We start from the raw sequence: 24,042 nt of genomic DNA, 5'->3' as shown, positions 1-24,042 counted from the left end.
GAACCCTGCAACATGTTACCGCATCCAGCATTACAGGACAGAAAGGAGCATCTCATCAGCAGCTCTTAGCTCTCATGCCCATGATCTCTCTGGTGCCAAGGTGTGGTACAGTTCTCAAACTACAGAAGGACCTCATCATGCCAGCTTTTAGGCTTCTTTCTTTGAGAAATGTGAGGAGCAGCCTCCTACCTAAACTAGAAGGGGGATTAGGTAAAGCCCTAGGCAGCTGAAACCATATGCATTCTCTACTAAGATCAAGCTTTGATAGTGGACAGACCTGAATGAAGTGCCTTTACTCTCAGTATCTTGCTCGAATCTATAAAAGCTCACAAATTCAAAGTTCAGAAAAATTAGTTCAAATCTCTTTAACATTATTAGACTTGCTTGTTACAATTTCTTGTCTATTTCCAAGGCAAAAATTTACTTTCTCTAAAGTGGTTCTAGCAACCAATACTAGACTGGGTAATTTAGATGGGGTCTAGCAAGTTTCTTAATACACTATAAGTATTGCCTCTTGCTTTATATTCTATCCGTCTGCTAATTTGGTTTCTTGCTTGCCTTTTTCGCTGCAGCTGTGCACCGGGTTAACTGTTTCAATGGTTTTCCTACAATAAACCACAAATTTTTTCCTGATCAGTGTGCTGTATGATTGGTTCTTTGTTCCTACGATAATTATTTTACATTTGTCTACACTGAACTGCATTTGCCATCTGCTGGCCCAATCACCTAAACAATCCAAATCTTTTTGAATCTGATTGCATTGTTCCTCATTATTTCCTCTAGCTCCAATTTTAGGATCATCTGCAAACTCTGAGATCTTTTCTTTAAAGCTTGGACACATTTTATTTTAATATAGAGGTTTTTGTTTTTTTTAAGTGACCCTTTAGACACTCCAGCTGAAATCTTCCAACTTGAAAAGTTTCCACAAAGCTTATCCAAGGATACCTTCCAATAATATAGTCAAAGCGCTGCTAGAAACAAAGCTAACTAGAACCCACTTTTTTTAATCTTCCTTTACATTACCATAATACTTTAATAAGTATTATGTCTTCTAAGTTCTTCTCTTTGAAGCATAAATGTTTTCACGGAATACAAACATTCTGTTTTCTAATATACACATTGATGGTAAGTGTTTTCGGTTATAAATTTCCTAAAGGACACATGGTGAAGTTTCATCACCTTCTTACATATAAGGCTTTTAATTTACTCATTCAAAACTTATTTGAGCAGACATTAGTGATAAGCATTAGGTACAATGCAGTCTTATGACTCTGATCCAATTATTTATGTCCTAAAACTTCAGTTTCCTACTGATAAGAAGAGAATTTCTAAAGGCCTAATCACCTCTAGGACTGTGATTTACCTTCTATCTAAAGAATACCAGAACAGATCTACCATATCTAAATTTTTTATTTTAAATTTCTCATGCTCCACTTTAATTAAAAACCTTCCAATAAGTCAGTTTTTCTTTTGCAGGTTTTTAATACTGTAATATTTTAAATAGATACTTATTTAGCAAAATTCCCTCTTCAAATTAGATTCGGCAAATCTGAACATGGTAAATCTTCATTAATTAATTATGATGTAGAAGACCAGGTAGATCTTAGGATCTAGGAAGGATTATTAGCTCCATAAACTTCACTGATTTCTTAGTATAATCACATTCCCACAAAAGCCCTACTTGTACAACCCATTAAAATTATGAAAATTCCATTGATGGATGTATGTATATATATATATATATATATATATATATATATATATATATATATATATATATATATATATATATTGCCATTTTGCTGTTTCAATTGGTAAATGCAATTAAAGATCTATTTTCAGGGCACCTGGGTGGCTCAGTCAGTTGAGTGTTCACCTTCAGCTCAGGTCATGATTTCACAGTTCATGAGCTTGAGCCCTATAATGGGCTCACTGCGGTCAGCTAGAACCTGCTTAGAATCCTCTGTCCCCCTCTCTCTCTGCCCCTCTGCTTGCACTCTCTCTCCCTATCCCTCTCTCAAAAAATCAATAAAAAATTTTTTTAAACATTTAAAAGATCGATTTTCATTTATTCATTCAACAGTCAGGAACTGTTATAAGAATATAAAGAAAATATAAGAGAGTGCTTACCCTCCAGATGGCTGGGGTAAAATACAAATAGCTACAAGGTATCATAATAGAAGTATAGTCACATGGAAGTCAGGAAGGAGAATTTACTTCCAGGTACTGGATGACAAGTTTTGTGAAGGATATGCATTTGAACTCTGTCAAATATTACAATGTCCTTTAAAAAACCAATCGACTAGGGCACCTGGATGGCTCAGTCAGTTACATGTCTGACTCTTAATCTCAGCTCAGGTCATGACCTCACAGTTTGTGAGTTCGAGCCCTGTATCAGGCTCTCCCTGACAGCATAGAACCTGCTTGAGATTCTCTCTCTCCCTCTCTCTCTCTGCCCCTCCCCTGCTCTCTCTCTTTCATAAATAAATAAACTTTACAATATATACATATGTAAAATATATATATAAATAAAAATGAAAACAAATCACTAAACTATGACTAATATCACAGAAAAGATAAATATAAAATGCTAACCAGACAAAGTGAAAAAGGAAAAAAAAACCTCCAAGAAAGGGGTTTGCTAGTCATTTCTCGGTAGTGGGATTATGTGTGGTTTTTATTTTTTCAATTTTTCTGTAATGAGTATATACTGTTCTTAAAATAAAAAAGACACAGTAAAATATTTTTCTATTAAATTTTTAAAGCCATAATTTGACCAATAGGTGAATACTATTAAATAAAATGCTTTAAGTCCAAAAACTCTAATTGAGAAAAATTACATCAGTAACAAGTATTTTATTTATATATTAAGTAATACATAAAGAATCTGAAGGACAAACTAAAGAATTCATAATGATTACGCTCTTTTTGAAAGAGCTAGTGATTCTGGATGGAATGTCTTTCCTTATAACACAGGCTTTAAAAATTCATAAAGAAAAATTATTTTGAAATAATAAATTTGAAATAATAAATATTAACCTGGTTTGCAAAGAACTCTCTATCCTAACAACTAAATTTAGTCTCGATTTTTTTCAACCACTGATGAAATGACACTGAAGTTGTCTCCAAGGATACATTATTTGTATTTTAAGTAACATAAAAGCATAATAACCAACCACTGATTTTTATTTCAGCTTCCCATTCACCAAAAAAGTGCTACTGGGGTAATACTCCATATAAATAAAGGCCTCTGACTAATTGTGTGAAATTCCATTTCACAAAGTTTCACAAAGTAAAAGTCACAACATTCCACATGTTGTATTATCCTACCTATAAATGTGATAAAGGCATTTCAATGAAAAACTCCATGTATCTTAAACCTCCACATGGTTCATACCATAGGAAAATAAACAAATATAAGTAGGAAAAGGAGGGAATAACAGGATTTGTTACCAAAGGCACAACATTGAGAGAGTTTCAATGAACATTTACATTTTTTAATACCTGCTTAGATTTTTAAGATTCTAATTTGACTTTTTTATTCTTTGATTTTATGTTCTATGCCAGAGCGTATTTAAATTAGTAGTATCCATGGGGCGCCTGGGTGGCTCAGTCGGTTGAGCGTCCGACTTCGCTCAGGTCACGATCTCACGGTCCGTGGGTTCGAGCCCCGCATCAGGCTCTGTGCTGACAGCTCAGAGCCTGGAGCCTGCTTCAGATTCTGTGTCTCCCTCTCTCTCTGGCCCTCCCCCCGTTCATGCTCTGTCTCTGTCTCAAAAATAAATAAATGTTAAAAAAAAATAATAAAGTTAAAAAAATAAAAAAATAAATTAGTAGTATCCCACGATAATTAGAAATCCAAGTTCAACTAAAACTCATCTGAGGTATATCATAAACTAAAAAAAATTACTAAAATAATGAATAATTATTGTTAATCTCCCCAAAGTATGTAATTCCACTGATATTATCCTATTAATACTCTTTCATAGACTCTTACTAGCTTTCAATTGGATAAAGTTAGAAAGGAAACTTACGTTTAAAACAAATTCTACCAAAGGCAATATGCAAAAGTCACAAAGTGGCATTCACATTCAGTAGGCAAACACCTTATCCCGAATAAACTGCCAAGACTTAAAAATCTGAACATTTCACATAAAAAGATTTAGATTTTTAACTTCTCTCAAAAACAAAACAAAACAAAACAAAAAACCCGACTACATCTAGGGACACTGAGCCTATTTCTGGAAAAGCTCTGCAGTAGCCTGGGTTCCTATTAGCCACTTTCCACTGCTTACCAAACAAGAGACTATCAAGACTAGGGTTTGTAATTCCTAAATAGAGTGCAGAGGCAGTCAGATCTTGATTCAAATCCCAGCTCCTTAACCTCTAAACTGCTGATTAACCTAAGACAGTGGTTTAATCTCTTTAAACTTCAATTTCTTCGTCATAAAAATATAATAATGATTAATTATGTAGAGAATAAAAGTGAAAGAATGTATATAATAGGAAATTCAAATGCCATTTTGATTGAAATTCTAAACCTAATTAATTAAGATTTATCATAAACACTTCCCTCTTTGTACAGACTTCAAAGGAAAAATGAGATCACTATGGCCTTATCACTCCATAAGGGTCCTCTGTAAAATAAGAAGAAGAACAGTAAGTAAAAGCCTTACTGAAATGAGCTAATATATATAAAATGCTTACAGTAGTACGTGGTAACTGTAAGCTCTAAAAAAAGAATCAGTTATAACTAATAGTAGTAGTTGTTCCCAGACACCAGGAATACATGAACTTAATAAATGTTTATGAGGAGAAATAAGTTAGTAAAAGTGTGACTGAATGAATACAAGACACTTATCGAGATTATTTCTTTATATATAGTCTTAAGAGTCCTCTCAAATACCCCATATTTTTACATTAAAGCTAAAAATCTCAATGAAAACAAAGTTATTCTGTATTAAACAAAAATTTTTGTGCTCTGGGACCAAAATAATAAACAATAATTAAACTCGGATGGAAACAAAAGAACTGACCAGAATTTCAAGCATGCACATTAGGTAACATTCACAATTTATTTCCACAGAGTTTTAGAGAGCTCTATCTCATCACTGCTACCACCAGACCAGTCTTAGCTAAGCTTTCTTTCAAGTTGTTTTTATGCCTCCAAGGATCTCAGCAGCTGAGTTCAGGACCAACGCAAAGAGGGACCTCACTACCTTTTAGAGCTACTGATTTCAAAGCCTCGGCCATTAGTAACAAAGAATGATGAAGAAAGGTCTGGTCAAACAGCAGCAGTGGTTTTCTATTAAATGGTGTGGTATCAAAAAGATGATTTGATCTTCAGCATACTAATCATCTCAGTAGAAGTAGTTTTTAATTAGTCTGGGAATAACAAAGAAGCTCAATCCTTCAAGTATTTAATTTAACAAAAGATAAAGAGAGTCTCCCCTGGCTAAAGTGGTATGTACATTCCAGAGTCCCTGCCACGTCACAGGAATCCTTTCAGCAATCAAAACGATGAAAAAAGGCAACAAAATTGACTTAAAAAGAGCAATTTCCTTTCCGACCTAAATAAACTTTACACAAACTTGCCTCTGATAATCGACTAAACAAGCTGCACCACCAGCATCAAGGGAGGGTGTGCGGATATCTAGCAGGTGCTGCAGTTTATCACAAAACCGTCTAAAATAATTGGAAGTGACAACCAGCACTACCACAAATGATTTATTAGTCTTTCACTCAGCTTTTCAGCTTCCTCGGGGCCAGAATAAATAATTTACCAACTCTGTATCTTCCCATCATTAATTCTTCCCTATGCATCCAAACTACATTTAACTCTGCTAGATTCAATGGAATAAAACACACAATAGGAATATTCTTCCAAATATAGAATTATCTGACCATATGCAAAGGCAAATTTGTCGATTGAGATGTACAATCCAGATGTAGGAGAATTTAAGAGCTCAAAGTCAGCGACTGCAGTTGAGTTTGAGAAATAAAATCAAGTGAAGAGGAAATGTAAGTAGAGCCCACTGAAGAGCTCTCTCATAGATTAGGAAAGGTTCCAGTAACTCTGGGCACAGTAACCTAAGTACCCTGCATCAGAGAGACTGGAAACCTCAAGCGTCACCATCTCCCAACAGGCAATTCATGGACTAACTGACGGTCGCCCCTAAAACTCCCCCATAAGTTATGTAAAAAAATAAAGTCTTCCCTCAAAAAAAAAAAAAAAAGGTAGAAACTTTAAAACAACAACAACACGTAAGAATCATTTTCATGCAAAACAGACTTAATACAGGGCAAAACTGAGGTATCTTCTTTAAAATTATGTTACTATTTTAAATGGGTTTATGAGACAATTACATTCTCCTAGGAATTTAAAAAAGAAAACGCACGTAAAAACCGAAGAAATAAATACTCCAAAAATATTCTGACACTGACATTAAAAGGTATGTCTATTAATTATGTAGAAAAAACACAGACAGAAAAAAAAATCACATCCTAAATCCATTTTTTGATGTAAGCTAGTCTTGTCTCATTAAATCAGCATCTATGATTAAAACAGAGATCATTTTTGGTACATAATGTATTGCATTGTTAGAACAGCATCTGTTTATTACACAGCATAAACATTTTTCAGCTTTTTGAAACTAATGATATGTAAGAAATGATACAGATCTAATAATATATTCCATCTTTTTTATTTCAAGATGAAATACTTTCAGTGAAAGGGTTAATAATAGTAATATTCTAATATTTGGCATGGTATGAGGCAGCTTCAAGCTGCTGGGCACAAAGTCAAAGAATTTCATAAACTGACAGCTTTCTCTTCAACGGTTAGAGTGCATCATAATCCAAATCTTAAGTGTTTAATATATGTTTAAGTATACTTTTAAATGTATGACTTCTACCAAAATATAAAATGCATTAAAATAAGCCTGACTTGTGAAAATTATAATATAAATTTGAACCCAAAGAATGTAATTTAGATTATAAAATTTTCAAATAATCTTTAAAAAAATTCCAAAATGTTCACAAATAAGAGTGCATCATTTTCAATATTTCACAGTTAGTAAATGAAACAGTTACATAACTAACTGGGCTCAAAATCGCATTGTTCACATTAAGCAAAATCATGTCTTATTTATGCACAGACCCCAGTGCACCTGTTGCTATGGAAAAATAACCCCCCAAATAGCAGAGGTCCCAGCCTCCCACAGGTTAAAATCAAACAAAAATGTAAAAACTGGAAAATATAACAAAAGGCATCTTTTTCAAACAAATACCAAAAAAGATACAGATTTTATGTTCTTATATACACAGTGGGGAAAGGACAGAAGAATGGTTTTTGCTTTTTGTTTTTGTTTTTTTTAAAGAACAGCATAACAAGATTTTATGCAGGCTTCTTTGCAATTGGCTTTTAACAGCAGAGGAACTTCAGCAAGAAAAGAGGACAGCACGAAACTGCCTGAGAATGCTGCTGAGTACCAGAACCTGGATACAGTGCTGTAAGAGTTGATGGCAGTCCGTCCCGTGTACCGAACACCCTGAGCACTGCAGAGCCACACAAGTATCTGTGGAAAAGTCTGTGCAAAGTGTCCTGACCCTTAAATGTCCATCAAAAAGCAAACAGATAAAGCAACTGTGGTACTGATGTTGTCCTATCGCGGAATATTAGGTAGATAACAGTTAAAATTAGTAACTAAATGTAATTAGAAGCAACAGCTCAGAAACATTGTTGGGTAAAAAGGATTTAAAAAAAAAAAAAACTACATAAATTCTAATAGAATATTTCAGTTTGTAAGAACTCTCATGTTGAACACATAAATGTACTACTAGTCTAAAAACATGGACGGAAAGGATATAAACCAATTTCAAGATGTAGTAATCTTTGTAAAAGGAAGGATTTTAAAAGGCTTCTACAATATATATACAGCAAATGTTAACATACTAATTCTGCATGTTAAATACAAGGTTGCCTGTTCTACTTATCCTCTAGACATCTGTAAACATTTGGAATATTTCTTAAATATTTTAAACCTAAACCATGATGTAAATAACTTTTTTCTGAAAAAAAAATAAGGAAGATTTTACAATACCCTTCCCTGAAAAACGAGGGTCTATCTTCCTTAAAAAATATTAATAGGGGTGCCTGGGTGGCGCAGTCGGTTAAGTGTCCGACTTCAGCCAGGTCACGATCTCGCGGTCCGTGAGTTCGAGCCCCGCGTCGGGCTCTGGGCTGATGGCTCGGAGCCTGGAGCCTGTTTCCGATTCTGTGTCTCCCTCTCTCTCTGCCCCTCCCCCGTTCATGCTCTGTCTCTCTCTGTCCCAAAAATAAATAAACGTTGAAAAAATAAAAAATATTAATAATAATCAGTTTGGCTACTCTCCATATTCTAAAATTTTTAAATTTCAATTGAAGAAACTAAAAATTCTACCTTCTTTTCTTTTTTTTTAGTGTTTTAAAATATTTTATTTATTTTTGAGAGACAGAGACAGAGAGTGAGCAGGGGAGGGGCAGAAAGAGAGGGAGTCACAGAATCCGAAGCAGCTCCAGGATCTGAGCTGTCAGCACAGAGCCTGACACTGGGCTCGAACCCACAAGCTGGGAGATCATGACCTGAGCCGAAAGCGGACGCTTAACCTACTGAGCCACGCATGCGCCCCACTACCCTCTCTTCACAAATGATTTGACTTAGTAACATTTTCATATCAAGTTCTCAAGAGACTCCATGCTTTCATCTCAAAATTGAACTGAGGGATTCCGCCATGTAGACTTCCTAAGTGAAGTTAAAAACAATCTTAGCAGGGACTTTTAAATAACTGCTTCTATCATTCATTGTTAGAACAAACAGGTTTGACTGAGAACCTCACTCCCATTCCTTGGCTCTAACTTCCTTGGGGAAACCCAACACTTCATTAGTGAATATGTTCTTTCTCATTTTCTTTGTTTGTGTGAAGTATTAAACTTCTACTTGTTTAAAAAAAAAAAAAAAAACAGAAAGAAAGAAAAAGAAAATTCCTAGTAAGACTTATCTAATGAAACCTTACTCTAAAAAAGTCAGTACCTCAGGCCCCTGGGTGGCTCAGTCAGTTAAGTGTCCGACTCTTGATTTCGGCTCAGGTCATGACGTCCCGTTTCATGGGTTTGATGCCCACATTGGGCAGGTTAGCGCTGACAGTGCAGAGCCTGCTTGGGTTCTCTCTCTCCTCTCTCTCTGCCCCTCCCCTGCTCGTGCTCACTCGCTGTCTCTCTCAAAGTAAATAAATACACTTAAAATAAAATGAAGTACCACGATGACAAGCTTTTTATCTTGTCTTAAAATTTTCTGCAGTCAAATTTCTTTTAAGTTCAGCCTCATTTCTTTACAGGCCTTTGGAAATTTGACAGGTCATCTATATCTAAATAGAAACAAGATGCCACTCATTTACAATCACATTTGTACACTAAAACAAAAGTTTAATATACTTTTTTGTCACCATGAAAAAAATATCAGAGATAGTGTTAATTTTCACAAAAACTGATAAATATTCTCTTAAAGGAGAAACCATCTTATTTAAAGAATTACTGGCTTGTTATCTTACACAAGAAATCATATTCAACTTATATTGATGTTTTCTATCTGAAGTATGTCATGCAATATTGTAATTTATCTCATAAATCTACTAGAGTGTGATCAAATCCTATCAACTCTGATTGGCATAAATTTGAAACAATGAAGTAGTCACATCTGTTAGGCAGTTCTAGCTTGCTAGACAACATTGTAAAAGTTTATACAATAACATAATTACATTTTTTCTCCATAAACCTTCCTGCACTTGATTTGAGTTTTTCATAATATTTTTGTGTGTGTACTGGGTTCTGTTGTCATCTACCATATGAAATGGGATACAAAATAAAAGACAAGGAGAGGAGATGGAGTTGTTGGAGATGGATGGTAGAGACAGTGCACATGTGAAACTGGCCCAGGTAAAAAAATATTTTCATCAAATTGCAAATGAATTACAAGATAGAAAAAAAAACAGTGAATTTGGGTGAAAAAATATATCTAGCTTTATCCTGAAATGACTGTTGAAAAATATGAATGCTGAGTTTAAATAAAAATACATGGACAAAAAACAAAGAAGTCAAACCATGCTTTATGAAGCACATTAACACACAGCAAAAAAAGCAAAAAAAAAAAAAAAAAAAAAAAAAAAATCACCTTTTCTGGTATAATCCTAATTTCTGAAATGTGAATGATTTTATACAAACATTATAATACTACATGAATATTATAATAGTATAAAACATATCACATACATAATAACAGTACATATATGAATTAATAGGTGAAAAATGTAATATCCCAAGAGTAATTCTATGTAATTCTAAGAACATTTCTAATTAGTAAACAAACTCAAGGAGAACAATGACTAAGCCCTGAAGATACTGGGTCTATGGGCTAAAATGAGAGAGAAATATTAAAAATAAAATTCAGAACACATTAAGTAACTTCATCAAGTTATTAATCCTTACTGCTTTTATATATACCATGTAAGATATAACTTAAGAATATGTCAACATTCAGGGGCGCCTGGGTGGCTCACTCAGTTAAGCATCTGACTGCAGCTCAGGTCATGATCTCATGGTTCCTGAGTTTGAGCCCCACATAGGGCTCTGTGCTGACAGCTCAGAGCCTGGAGCCTGCTTCAGATTCTGGGTCTCCCTCTCTCTCTGCCCACCCCCCTATTCACTGTCTGTCTTTCTCTCAAAAATAAACATTTTTTTTTAATTTAAAAAAAAAAAGAATATGTCAACATTCTACTAAAGATAGCTAAATTTACTATAAATCCCATCTGTGCATTCTTTGGTAATTAACCATATACAATTTTGAGACATTTCTGATCCTACTGAACTTTGTACCTGCCACTTCTTATGTGTATTCATCTTAATAAAGTGCACCTTCTCAAAACGAATACCTCTTGAACCTGCCTTCACACCAAGCAAGGACATCTATGTACTCAATACATATTTCCTGATTGATTTATTTTAACTTATATGGAAACAGGAGTCATGAGTCAAATAGTTTAAAACTTTATTTCCTACCATTAAAGTTAAATTGATAAAACAAAACAAAATTATGAACAAAGGAAAATTTCCCACAAAGAGACAACAGGTCATTTTGATTGTGAAACTTAAATTCAAGAGAGTGACAAAGATCCTTTAACAAAATCTTATGCTAATGCAGATGTTTTCCTTTTGTCTGTGGATACAGAAAGTTTTCACAAAACTAGTAAATATATTTTGTTTTCTTAGAATTTTCAATTTTATTATGTGGAATTATTAGAATTCTATGTTAACCAAAAAGACAAGAGTTTTTCTCCATTCTTGCCTCTTTCCTATGATTTCATTGTACTCTCCTTAATATATAACTCTTCGCTAGTTGCTTTTTTTAATATCTTATAGCTTAATTCCTAATTAAATTCATTAAGAAAGATGCTCTCTTACACTGAAATTCTCATGACTACTTGGTACGTTAGCTTCAATATAAAGACATTACTTTGAGGACACAAACAGTATTAATATTTTACTAAAAGTAAATATCTACCAAGTTTTATTATTTATTCAAACATTAATTAAATAGGACTAAAAGAAGAAATAACTATAATTCTTCTGACAAAACTGTACTGTTTCTACCTATTATCTATCTCATTTCTTTTCTTTTTATTTTGAGAGAGAGAGAGAGAGAGGGAGAGAGACAGCATGCACATGCATGCAAATGGGGGAGGGGCAGAGAGAGAGGATGAGAGAATCCCAAGCAGGCTCCCTGCTATTAGCTCTGAGCCCAACATGGGGCTCAATCTCACAGAAGGGTGAGACCATGACCCGAGCTGAAACCAAGTGTCAGAAGCTTAACTGACTGAGTCACTCAGGCACTCCATTTAAAAAAAAAAAATTTTTTTTTGAGAGAGAAAGAGAGAGAGACAGAACGAATAGGGGAGAGGAGCAGAGGGAGAGAGAGAATCTAAAGCAGGCTCCACACTTAGCACAGAGCCTGACGCAGGGCTCAATCCCAAGATCCTGGGATTATGACCTGAGCCCAAATCGAGTTAGATGCTCAACTGACTGAGCCACTCAGGTGCCCCTATCTCATTTCTATATTTTATTTATGCTTTCATTCATTTAGGAAATACTATTTTTGTACAGAAATATTGGTAAAGATAGTACAACTCTTATTTTTATTACAAAGATAACCAATAAGATAATAATTGATACAGTAAGTGCTCTACAAAGGTTTGTAGGAAGTGAGCTGACATCACTGAGAAATCAGAGAAAGCTTTTTAGAGCTGCATCTTGCAGGATAAGTTAACCAGGAAAAGAGGTAAGCAGTGAACAGCACATAGAAAGATTGAGTCAACAAAGATTAACACATAGGCTTATTTCCTTTCCCTCATAAAACCCCAAAAATATCTCAAATTATTGCAAAATAGAGAAGTAACATATTAAAGGAAGTAACTCATAAGAGAACTTTTCATAAAAGATAGCAAGGAGAAGCAAACTATTTTATCCACAGTATAATAACATCCAGTCTCACACATGCCACCTCTACTACCCTGGTGGCAAATCTGCAAATAAAAGAACTAGAAAAAAACTAACAAGCAGTAAGAATAAATTAATTGAAGATAACTTCCCCAAACTGGAAAACACTTGCTTCCGGAATGAAAAGGTCCTCTGAAGTCCCAGTATAAACAATGAATAAAACCCATTCCAAGACACATCATCATAAAAACTCAGAGATAAAGATCTTAAAAGCTTTCAGAATAATAAAAACATGCACAGGTCATGCACAGAAGAAAACAATGTAGAGGGAGGGGAAAAAAAGACAATGAACTTCTTGGTAGCAACACTGAATGCTGTAAAACAAAGCCTTCAAAATTCTAAAATAAACTATCTACAACCTAAAATTCTATACCCAACCAAACTATTAATCAAGTCTGAGAATAAAATGAAGTCATTTTAACCTTTCCTAAGATCTATGTCCATATAATAAGGAAGTTAAGCCAGAAAAAAGGCAATGAGTTGCAATCTGCAGAGAGAGACCAGAGCAAAGCTATCCAACCTCAGAGGATATCAAATCCTTGACCTTCTAGGGGTGCCTGGGTGGCTCAGTCAGTTAAGCATCTTACTCTTGGTTTTGTCTCAGGTCATGATCTCATGTTTGTGGGATTGAGCCTTGTGTCAGTCTCCGAGCTGGGCGTGGAGCTTGTTTGTGATTCTCTCTACCCCTCCCTGGCTCATGCGCGCACACATATGCACACGCTCTCTCTCTTAAAATAAACAAACTTAAAAAAAATTCTTGACCTTCTGGATCACCTCAATACTTCACAACATGAATGAAAATGGAAGCTCAATAGTACCCATAGCAAACTATACTAGAGGAAGCAATTAGAAGCAAGTATTCTTTGCCTGGGCAAAGATGCCTGTAAGATTGGAGGGAAACCCCATGGCAATGGCCATTAGTCTTCAGATTGAGTATCTACATTAAACCAGTATCAAATGACTGCCAAACTGCTACACATTCATCTCTACTGTTATGTTCACATGCATTGTAAAACAGTATCACTTTGAAGATAAACAAAATCATGTATCTATACCGAAATGCATACAAAGACATTTTCACTCCTGACAGGGTTTTAACTAGAATATTTTATGTTTCATTTACAAAACCAATAACAAAATGTAACAGTATAGCTTTCATGAAGCAAGAGAATGATTTAGAGACATAAGCAACAGTTCAATATGGTTGTCAAATCAGTATATCACTCATTAATTTTAGAATCCCCCCCCCCCAAAACTGATTAATTAGCATTAGTAATTTTTCAAATTTTATGTGAAAAACTGTGCCCACTCTGTTTGGGTATCTTATAGACAAAATAAAATCTCATCTTTCAATCTATTACACATACTTCATAAGCAACTAATTTTCATTTATAAAATATCAAAGAAATCAGAATAAGCCCCTATATTCCTAACTAGAAGAGTGTTTAGGCTGAAATTTTAATTTCTACATGAATTGTTGGGATTTGTTTATTTATGTATTTATTTGAGAGAGGGAGAGAGAGCACATGAGTAACTGAGGGACTTGCGTTCGCCTGATGTGGGGCCCAAGCTCATAAACCATGAGGTCATGACCTGAGCCAAAGTCGGATGCTTAACCAACTGAGCCACCCAAGCTCCCCTGTTTTTTAATGGGGGGGGGGGAGTGGGCAGAAGAAGAGAGAGAGAGAGAGACAGACAGACAGACCGTCCAAAGCGGGCTCCATGCTGAGCATGGAGCCCAATGCGGGGCCGGCCCCAAGACCCTGTGATCATGACTTGAGCCAAAATCAAGTTGGACCCTCAATCAACTGAGCCACCCAGGCACTCCAAATTGTTGGTTTTGATAGAAGCTCCAATTTATGCTGGAAGAATCCTTTAAGCACATGAGTTGGAAGAGCTACAAGGAATAAGCACACATTTCTACAACAGTGGTTCTCAATCCCACCAGATCCCATACCCCTTTCATTCCCTGTACTATCCTGAAATGAAGTACAGAGATAATAAAATATAACTACACACAGAATTTTTTTAATCAATACTAATTCCATAATCATAATATTAATGAAAAATAAAAGTAATTTATATCAAAATACATATTTTATTAAATAAATGCTTAGGCATAGCTACTTAAGAAGAGAGAATAAAAGTCACATATTTGCATCTATATATAATAAATAAATAAGTTTGGATCGAAGAGATGAAAGAACAAGTCATTCTCTACAAAAACTATAGGAAAAAATGAAAAAAGAGTAAGCAGCATAGGAGAACTCCAGAATGAAAATCAGTGTTGAGATAAGTGCAGACAAAATTAATCTAATGTGAAGCTTAAATGAAATAACTAAAATGCCAAAACAAATCATACACTGTTGAAATGGAAAAAATTATGAAACGTGGTTGTTAGTGCAACTGACCTGGATTTTACTTTTAAGTGCAATGTCAAACAATTACCTATGCTAAGATGTGGTACAGTGCAGTTACAATATATCCCAGGAATGCTACCACATTGTCAAGACATATATACATTAAGTCTCTAGTACTTAAAAATATGATAGATGGGGCGTTTGGGTGGCTCAGTAGGTTAAGTATCCAACTCTTGATTTTGGCTCAGGTCATGATCTCACGGTTTGTGATGTCGAGCCCTACTCAAGGCTCTGTGCTGACAGCATGGAGCCTGCTTGGGATTCTCGCTCTCCCTCTCTCTGCCCCTCCCCTGCTAGAGCTCTCTCTCTCTCTCTCCCTCTCACTCTTTCTCTCTCTCCAAATAAATAAACTTAAAAAAAAAAAAGATAGTTAAAAAAAATACAATAGATAGAGGCTGTATCTTCCTAAAAGAGAAAATAGTAAATAGAGCGAGTAAGGAAATGTAACATAAAAAGTTACAGAGAAGTTATATAATAAACTACTAGAGATGATATCAGAGTACTACCGAAGACTAGGCAACATAAAAATAAACAATTTTTAAATATAATGTTAACTCATTATAATTATTCTAAAAAATGAAATTTTAATATTTAGGATGGCAATCATGAAATATCTTTATATAATTCATATTAACTAATAAAATTCAATGAGATCCATTAATTTAAAATTTAGTTTGTTGTTACAAAAACCTTAAATATCTTCTTACATATTTGCAATCAGTATTCTTGAGCCTCCAGTAAACTGCATTACTGAACTGAAAACTTTACAACTAAATTTCTAGTTAGAAATGCTATATATATATATTTTTTAATGCTATATATAAATCAGGATGTGGAAAGAATGTGTGAAGTAAATTACATAGAATTTTAAGAGGATTTCTTTATTCTACTTAAGCCTCCCCACACAAACTTCCCCCAAAGTATCAGATCTTTCATGTAACTAATCTTATAAAAAGTTGTATCATTACACACAAAAGCATTATTGCTTTATCTTTAAAGATAATTTAAGCAAGCACCCACTCAAAAGTTATGTGGTACTCAGGACAATCTTCTGTAGTCTGAGACGGTCCCATGCACTATAGGATACATAGCATCCCTGATCCACATCCATTAAATGCCAGAAACACTCCCACAATCATTGTGACAAACAAAAACATCTCTACTAATTTCCAAAATTTCTCTTCTGAAGGAGCACCACTCTTCCTTCTAAATCATTATTCTGGAAGAATCATAGAAAAGAGCATACTGCATAGAATCATAGAAAAGAGCATAGGAAAAACAACTTTAAAAAAAATGTTCCAAAAACAAAAAGAAACACTTTTATCAATTATACTAAAAACTGTAACCTGCCAATTTTATCCTCTTCCAAATATCCTTTCTGTGACCTATATTTTTTGATGTTGTGTAAACAGAATGACTAAACAGATTTGATAACCAACCTGGATCATATGTATATCCTCTGTATACAATTTTTAATAGAAAGTTTTTCTATAATCTTTTTAATATTCCAACTTTTACTTAACCAAATTAAAGTCACAAATATGATATAATCAATAAACTGTACACGTATAGGCATGCCATCCTTCTATAACTACATTTGTGTGTATTTTACTTTCTGTTTTTGTTGTTGCTATGTTGTTTGGGGTTCACAGTTTCACTGAGCAACATCAACACCAAAACACTGCATTCATAATATTCAGTATTAAAGACTCATATCAGTATTATTTGGTGCCCCAAGAAATCCTTACTAAGAGTCTCCTTTTTTATTTTGCAAACTTTAAATTTAATAAGGTTCCATTTAATTAGTCCAGGATTCAAATATACATTCATGCCAAATTTAGCAACCGCATGGGAGGTTAGGGAGAAAGGTATTTGAAATATTTCCACGGGAACAACCTTGGGTTGCTCTCTTAAAATATCAGTGCAGGGACCCACACTACTTCACATGCTATCCACAAAACGGACGAGGTGTGAAAGAAATTTTGTGTTCAACGTGACCTTTGGCTGTACTTTCACTTGTCACAATTATAAAGGAGCTTCTCTCAGAGCCAACACAGAAGTTGTATTATTACTCTTAGAACTACAGTAGTATTTTACAAAGTACTTTATACTGTGGCAAACTCAAGGCAGAATATAAGGAAGCTCCTCCTTTGTTACGAGGCATAATAGGCTTTTCTGAATGAAAAGGGTTCTAATATTATACATATGAATGAGTAAGAATTATTGCACAAGAATTTTTTTTTAACTACATATTCAAACACAAATATGCCAGTGTGGTTACCTGGTTCAACTTAACAAATCATCTATAAATGCAAATAAACTGGAACTTTTAATAATCTAGTTATGACTTTAATAATGTAATATGCCATTTTAGATAAATATCTGTCAATAGGGAATTAAAAAGAAAACTACAAAAAACCACCCTTTTCTAGAGATTCCTATTTTCCTATACAACATTTCACTAAGGAAAAAAACAGTGGTTTTCAAAGATATTTTGGCCAAACTGCCAACATATCAATATATATGACATGTAACATGGTGGGGCTTTTTTTGGGGGGGGGAGGGGGGAGGCGGCCGGGAACCATTGGATCATCAAACATAAAATTATAAATTCTGAAGGTGTAACAAATAGAATTCATTTTCAGTACAACGTTAAATATGCCACCAATTAAAAGATTTACAAGGCAAAATGATCATAGAATATCCTGTAATGTATGACATCAAGAGAACCTTCAGAACTCTCTACTATACCATGAGCAACTTTGCTATCCTCATCTTTCTGTTCCCAACAGCAACACCTCTTTACTTTCACCTTGAAAATAGGCTCCATAAGCTGTGAAACATCATCAGTCACACTTTATAAAAGTCATAGCCACAAACTGCTGTGTATAGCTAACAAAAACATAAATACTAGCAAAAGAAGTTTTACCATAAAATCAAACATTTTTAAAGATAGTGTATGTGAATTAAGATTCCTGTTAAATATATGTTATATAAGGCTATTAGGAATTACTCAATAGGCATGTGAGATATTACTACCACACTAGTAATGGCGTGTCCTAAATTGGAAAATAAATTATATGGTCATCCTAGCTATTACAGTATTTCATATTAACTAACTCATAGGTTTGGGGCATTTTATGATGTCATATTAATTATTTATTTGAAAACCCTAACTTAAAACTTTGAGTGATTCACACAGTACCCTGCTGTTCATACAAATGCAGCTACTTGGGGCACTCATACCAACATCACCCAAACTCTACTGCTACCTAACTCTAGCTCATCCGCTTTCTGATGTTCTTTGTGTGCTTCAGACCCAAGGTGAGAAAGACTGCCCTTTGTTTTCAGGTAGCAAATAGAGTTAGAAAGATCCTGTTCTCTTAGTCTCACACCAAATTGACAACATTTTTCCTTTCTCCTGGAGGCTCTGTAGAATCTTTTAAATAATTACATTTAAGTGTTTAAAATCACAATTGGTTATTTTCTCATTCTTTTTATGTATGTGTTAAAATGCTTAACTGTATATAAAACACTATATTTAGAGTTAATTTAATAGTACGTTTGTGGTCATTCTTATAAAAGCTTACACATCAGACTCTTAATCATTCTTTCAACAATATATGTGTATCTAACCCTGACAATACCATTTTTTTAATAAAGAAATCCAATTTGACCTAAGAGAGCCCTGGAAATGGCCTTGGGCTTAAAGTCAAAAAGATCTGAGTGTTGGACATCTACAAGGTAAACCATACAATCTCCCTGAGGCACAAATTCTTCTTTACATAATTCTGGTCCACTATACAGGATTACAAGAAGAATCAAATCAGAAAATTCAAGAAGCTCAAGTTCTTCCTCCTGTTTAAAAAAGATGTCCAAGTGTTCTCAGAGCCTGGAGCCTGCTTTGGATTCGTTGTCTCCCTCTCCCTCTGCCCCTCCCCTGCTCACACGTGCTCGCACGTGCACACTCTCTCTCTCAAAAATAAGTAAACATTAAAAAAAAATTTTTTTAAATAAAAAAGATGTCCAAGTGTAACACAAAATGAATATACTTAGCAAGTTAAACCTATCAGAGATAAATAACTACATTCTCAAAAACAAGTAAAAAAAAAAAAAAAACCACACGCCACAAAAAAAACTGCTTAATACCAACTATACAAGCAAACTGTAATGGGCTAAGAAAGACCCTGAAGAGTCAGACTCAGTGAGTCCTAATCCCAGCACCAACACTTATTGCCAGGTAGGTGGCAATGAGCAAGTTACTTGACACCTCCAAGTCTCTGTTTCCTCATTCATAAAATGAAGACAATAACTGTACTCATCTCACTGTGAAAAACAAAAAATCCATGTAAAAGATAGAAGCACCGTACCTGCACATAAGTGCTCAATAAATGCTAGCTATTATTATGACAATCTCCATTAATGTCTCCTTCTAAAAACAAATCCTAAAAAATTATTTTGATGTCAGGAGAAAACTTCCCATGTGTGTGCATGTGTGTGCACACACATGTTTATTTTCCAATGAAGACCACTTGGTAACACAGCTAATACTCCACAAATAAGTATTAACAGTGTGGCTGGGAATACTGTCATGACAACTCACATAGTAGATCTTATTCAACATTGGAGAAGATGGCTTTCTTCTTCAAAAGAAGTCCACAGTGGCATACTGAAGTGCATTTTGAAATAAAATTCCGTATCTGACAGTGTTTGTGGTTGTTCATCTCCAAAACAGAAGTCACGGATATGTATAATACGCACATTTTTTTAAATTTTTTTTTAAATGTTTATTTATTTCTGAGACAGAGAGAGACAGAGCATGAGTTGGGGAGGGGCAGAGACGGAGACACAGAATCCGAAGCAGGCTCCAGGCTCCAAGCTGTCAGCACAGAGCACGATGCGGGGCTCAAACTCACAAACCTTGAGATTGTGACCTGAGCCGAAGTCGGCCACTCAACCGACTGAGCCACCCAGGCGCCTCACATTTTTAAATCCATGTATAGAAATCAAATGAAACCACTTCCTTTAAGACAAGTATATGAAGATACTAAGGCAATATTCCAATTAAACATTCATATACTCAATATTTCAAAATAAGAAATTCTAACTTGAATTGTACAATGCTGCCTCTCTCTGAAATGTTAAAATTGTAAAGTACACAGTAGTTCACTACAAGCAAACACAGAAGACCTAGTTCTGCACACAACACTGTTTTACCCAAACAACTACTTAACCTATTCATTAAACCTATTCAATAAGAGAGCCCTAATAACTGCACTACCTTATGAAATAGAATCAGACAAAAGAAGAAATACCTTATCTGGTTAAAAATAGAAACTTTACAAAAGAGAATTATTAGCTCAAGTCAGAGAAATTATAGCTTGCATTTATAAAGGCCCTTGTCCATTTTAGTTCATTAAAATAAAGTGGTATAAAACTTTCCATTAAGAGATATGATATGAAATAAATATGTCATTATGACTGATATAAAAATCTATACCAACATCATGCAGTTTGCCAAATATACATATAATGATAACTTAAAAAAACAAAGGCTTCATCAGTCAATTTTATATCTCAGGGATTCAAATCTAAGTTGGACTTCATTTCTCTGAACTTTCCTAAAAATATCCCAGTAGTAAAATAGATTTGCCACTAAAATAAGACTCTATTCATGATTCTAAAGCAAGTAAGAAATGCAGACCTGTCCTTTAGAGATACAAAGGATAATGTGGACTGAGGTTTACATGTTCAATCTCAGTTTACATACTATAGGCTATATCATTAATTTGTAAGTGACTCTACAATGAGTATGTACACAACACATAAACATTCTATCATCAGTAACCCTAAACAGGTAAATTTAGAGCTAAACAAAGCATAACTGGAATTTCATCTCTACCATAAATTACTTAAAAAAAAAAAAAAAAAGAAAGAAAGAAAAACCCATGGCCATTGCAATGAATACACTTTTGCCTTAGAGCTAATACTTTAATTTTAAAGAACCGCAAAGAAAAAAATCAAAACTAGTCAGTAACAATGCAGCCTCTAAAAGCAATAAACTCAAAATTAAGTTATAAATAATTTAAAGCATGTCATGAAGATGTATTAATAATTCATCAGATAAATAATTTACTAAATAATCAAATAAATAAATAATGAAATACATAAATAAATCAGCAAATAAATAATTCTGCAAAATAACCTAAACAATAAGTCACCCAAACAAATCACAAGCCTACAAAACTACAATGATTTTCTGGATTCTGATAGTTTTAAATAAGCAAATGTACATAAACTAGATCAATCCTTGTTAGAATTAGAAATATTTTTCAATGGTATTGGTAAAATCCTCATCTGAATACATAAAAACACATTTTCAATTTTTAAAAGACTGCATTGGATTAGTTCTTATAAATTATTAATAAGATTATAATATATCCTGCTCTATATTTTACATATAATATCTTTGCCTAACATATTTTCCCCTGGAACAACTGGATACTTAAAATATTCTTAACTTACATTTGTTTTTCAAAGCAATACTTACAGTATAATGGCGCTGTCTTTCTGATAATTTTCCTGTCTTCTCAAAGTCTTTGCAAATTTTCTGCAGAGGTAGAACAATAAGAATAAGCTTAATTATTACAGATAAGATTTCATCACTAATGAACAAGGTTTTATAATTCTACAAAGTAGCAATGAGAAGTGGACATTTGTTGTAAACTGTGCAAAGTTTTTAGAAGTCTTTAGTGGACCAAGTACATGCTGACAGAGGCTACCTTCCTCTATTGGAGCTGACACACCAGCTGTCACAATTGGCAGGATTTCAGATATGAGGACAAAAACTTTGAAGGACAATGTGATTGGCTATCCTCAATTTGAGAAGCTCAAAGTCGTTGAAAGAATACAGGAGATCACTTAACTACTACATTTGAATACAGTGACAATCTAATTAGAGCACCACAAAGAGTCAAAACACAACTGACCTCATAAATGAGTTTTCGCTGAACATTTAAAGTTTTCGTCTACCCACGGTAATAATACTCTTGAAGTCCATAAATAGAAGATCCCAAACTATGATAGCCTTGCCCACAGAAATAAGAACTCTGAAATGGGTTTTCTATACATGCCAAAGAATAAACTCAAACAAGATAGCATAACATTTAAAATTAACCAAAGTTTTTTATATAATGTATCTCAATCAACTATCGAAACAACCTTTCAGTTAGGTAATATTTTACCTATTCACAGTTAAGGAAACTGAAGCTCAGTAAAACTATTATACTGCCTATGCCCCCAAGTGGAAGGGAAGATTCTAACTCTCTCTACACAACTGCTTGAACTAATAAAGGCCCCTTAAATCTGACCCCCACCTAAAAAAATACAGCAAATCCTAAAATATCACAAATTGGTTAGAGCAGTGGTTCTCAACTGGAGAACAATGTGCCTCTCAAGGAACATTGGCAATGTTTGGATACATTTTTGGTGGTCACGACTGGTATTATTGGCATCTAATGGGTAAAGATCAGGGATGCTGCTAATATACACAATGCACAGAAGAGACACCCCCCGCCCCCAAAATTATCTGGCCTGAAATGTTAATAGTGCTGATGAGAAACCTTAGGTTAGAGTAAAATGATTTTTAGCAGTGTATGGTTTTCCTCTTATAGTACGTACTCGGTTCAGAGATGTAAAGTTGTTATGTGTATAACATTGTATATAGTGGAATACCTTGGGAAAAAAATTTATATCCTTCAAAGAATAAATAGATATATGGGAACTCTGTAGTTTCTGCTCAGTTTTTCTGTAAAACTGAAACTGCTCAAAAAAAAAAGTTTATTGGGGCACCTGGGTGGCTCAGTTGGTTGAGCGTCCAACCCTTGATTTCGGCTCAGGTCATGATCCTAGGGGATCAAGCCCCACCTCAGGCTCCACACCTAGCATGCAGCCTGCTTAACATATTCTCTCTCTCTCTCTCTCTCTCTCTCTCTCTCTCTCTCTGTCTCTCTCTCTGTCTCTCTCTCTCAGGGGCACCTGGGTGGCTCAGTCAGTTGAGTGTCTGACTGTATTTCAGCTCAGGTCATGATCTCACAGTTTGTGAGTTCGAGCCCTGCATCTGGCTCTGTGTGGACAGCATGGAGCCTGCTTGGGATTCTCTCTCTCCCTCTCTTTCTCTCTGCCCCTCCTCTGCTCACGTTCTCTGTCTCAAAATAAACAAACACACAAAAAAACTGTCACTCTCTCCCTATGCCCCTCTCCCCTACTTGTGCTCTTAAAAAAAAAAAAAAGTTTTTTAACTTTTTAAGTGTGTGTCATTTATTTCACTAAATTTATGAATACTTTATTAGAATCAATACTAAAAAAAGTCTACAGTAATAAAATTTTTTTTAATTTTTCATTTATCAAAATTTTTCCAATAATGTTAATATGAGAACATTAAAAGTCACATTTATGAGCTAACTTTGTCAAAGTGACTAGCCAATATATTTAATAATATTAAAAATCATAGGACGTGAAGGAATTATTCTGATACAATATAGTATATAATCTGCAACTGTTTGTGGTTGATTTTTTCAGCTACTTTTGTTTTGGGTTTGTTTGGGGTTTTCTGTTTGTTTTTGTGTAAACGCTACCTCTAGTGTTTTCTGAAACCGTATGTGCAATAATTATTAAAAGCACTTGAGAACAAAATCCAATAATACTGTCATCAAAAAAATCCAGAAATTATGTATCATTTTAAGTATTCTCCTTTCAACATCAATTAATCTCTCTCCAGTCTCCAAGTAGACTTTTGTTCACAGCATAGATCTAGAATCTACCATGATACAATGCATGTTTCCTTATATTTGACCTACTGTCTACATAGAGTATTAAACAATGGTATCCCTTATCAGGTAGGATTAGGTCATACTCTTCCCAAGCCAAAAAAAAAAAAAAAAAATGTATTTAAGTAATAATAATATAATGACTTTTTTAAACAAGAGGAAAAATAGGAAGAGAATTTTCCCCCATATAAATGTCCAGAAATAGACA

The 24,042-nt window shown here is 34.3% G+C and overlaps 1 protein-coding gene across 11 annotated transcripts in view; it reads right to left on the bottom strand.

Annotated features, from left to right (window-relative positions):
• TBC1D5 (TBC1 domain family member 5) overlaps positions 1-24,042 on the bottom strand; it is a 541,949-nt gene that overhangs the window by 475,291 nt on the left and 42,616 nt on the right. For all 11 annotated transcript variants that reach the window (XM_086674222.1, XM_086674224.1, XM_086674223.1 and 8 more), the window contains exon 2: positions 21,557-21,616. The gene's annotated coding sequence lies outside the window, so the exon portion shown is untranslated. The remainder of the gene's footprint in view (positions 1-21,556; positions 21,617-24,042) is intronic.

This window comes from Puma concolor, chromosome C2 (genome assembly GCF_028749965.1).
Source record: "Puma concolor isolate L17-30 chromosome C2, mPumCon1.1.hap2, whole genome shotgun sequence".
Classification (NCBI taxonomy): Eukaryota; Metazoa; Chordata; class Mammalia; order Carnivora; family Felidae; genus Puma; species Puma concolor.
The sequence above is the reverse complement of the archived record's forward strand: the minus strand, read 5'-3'. Positions and strand labels throughout refer to the sequence as shown.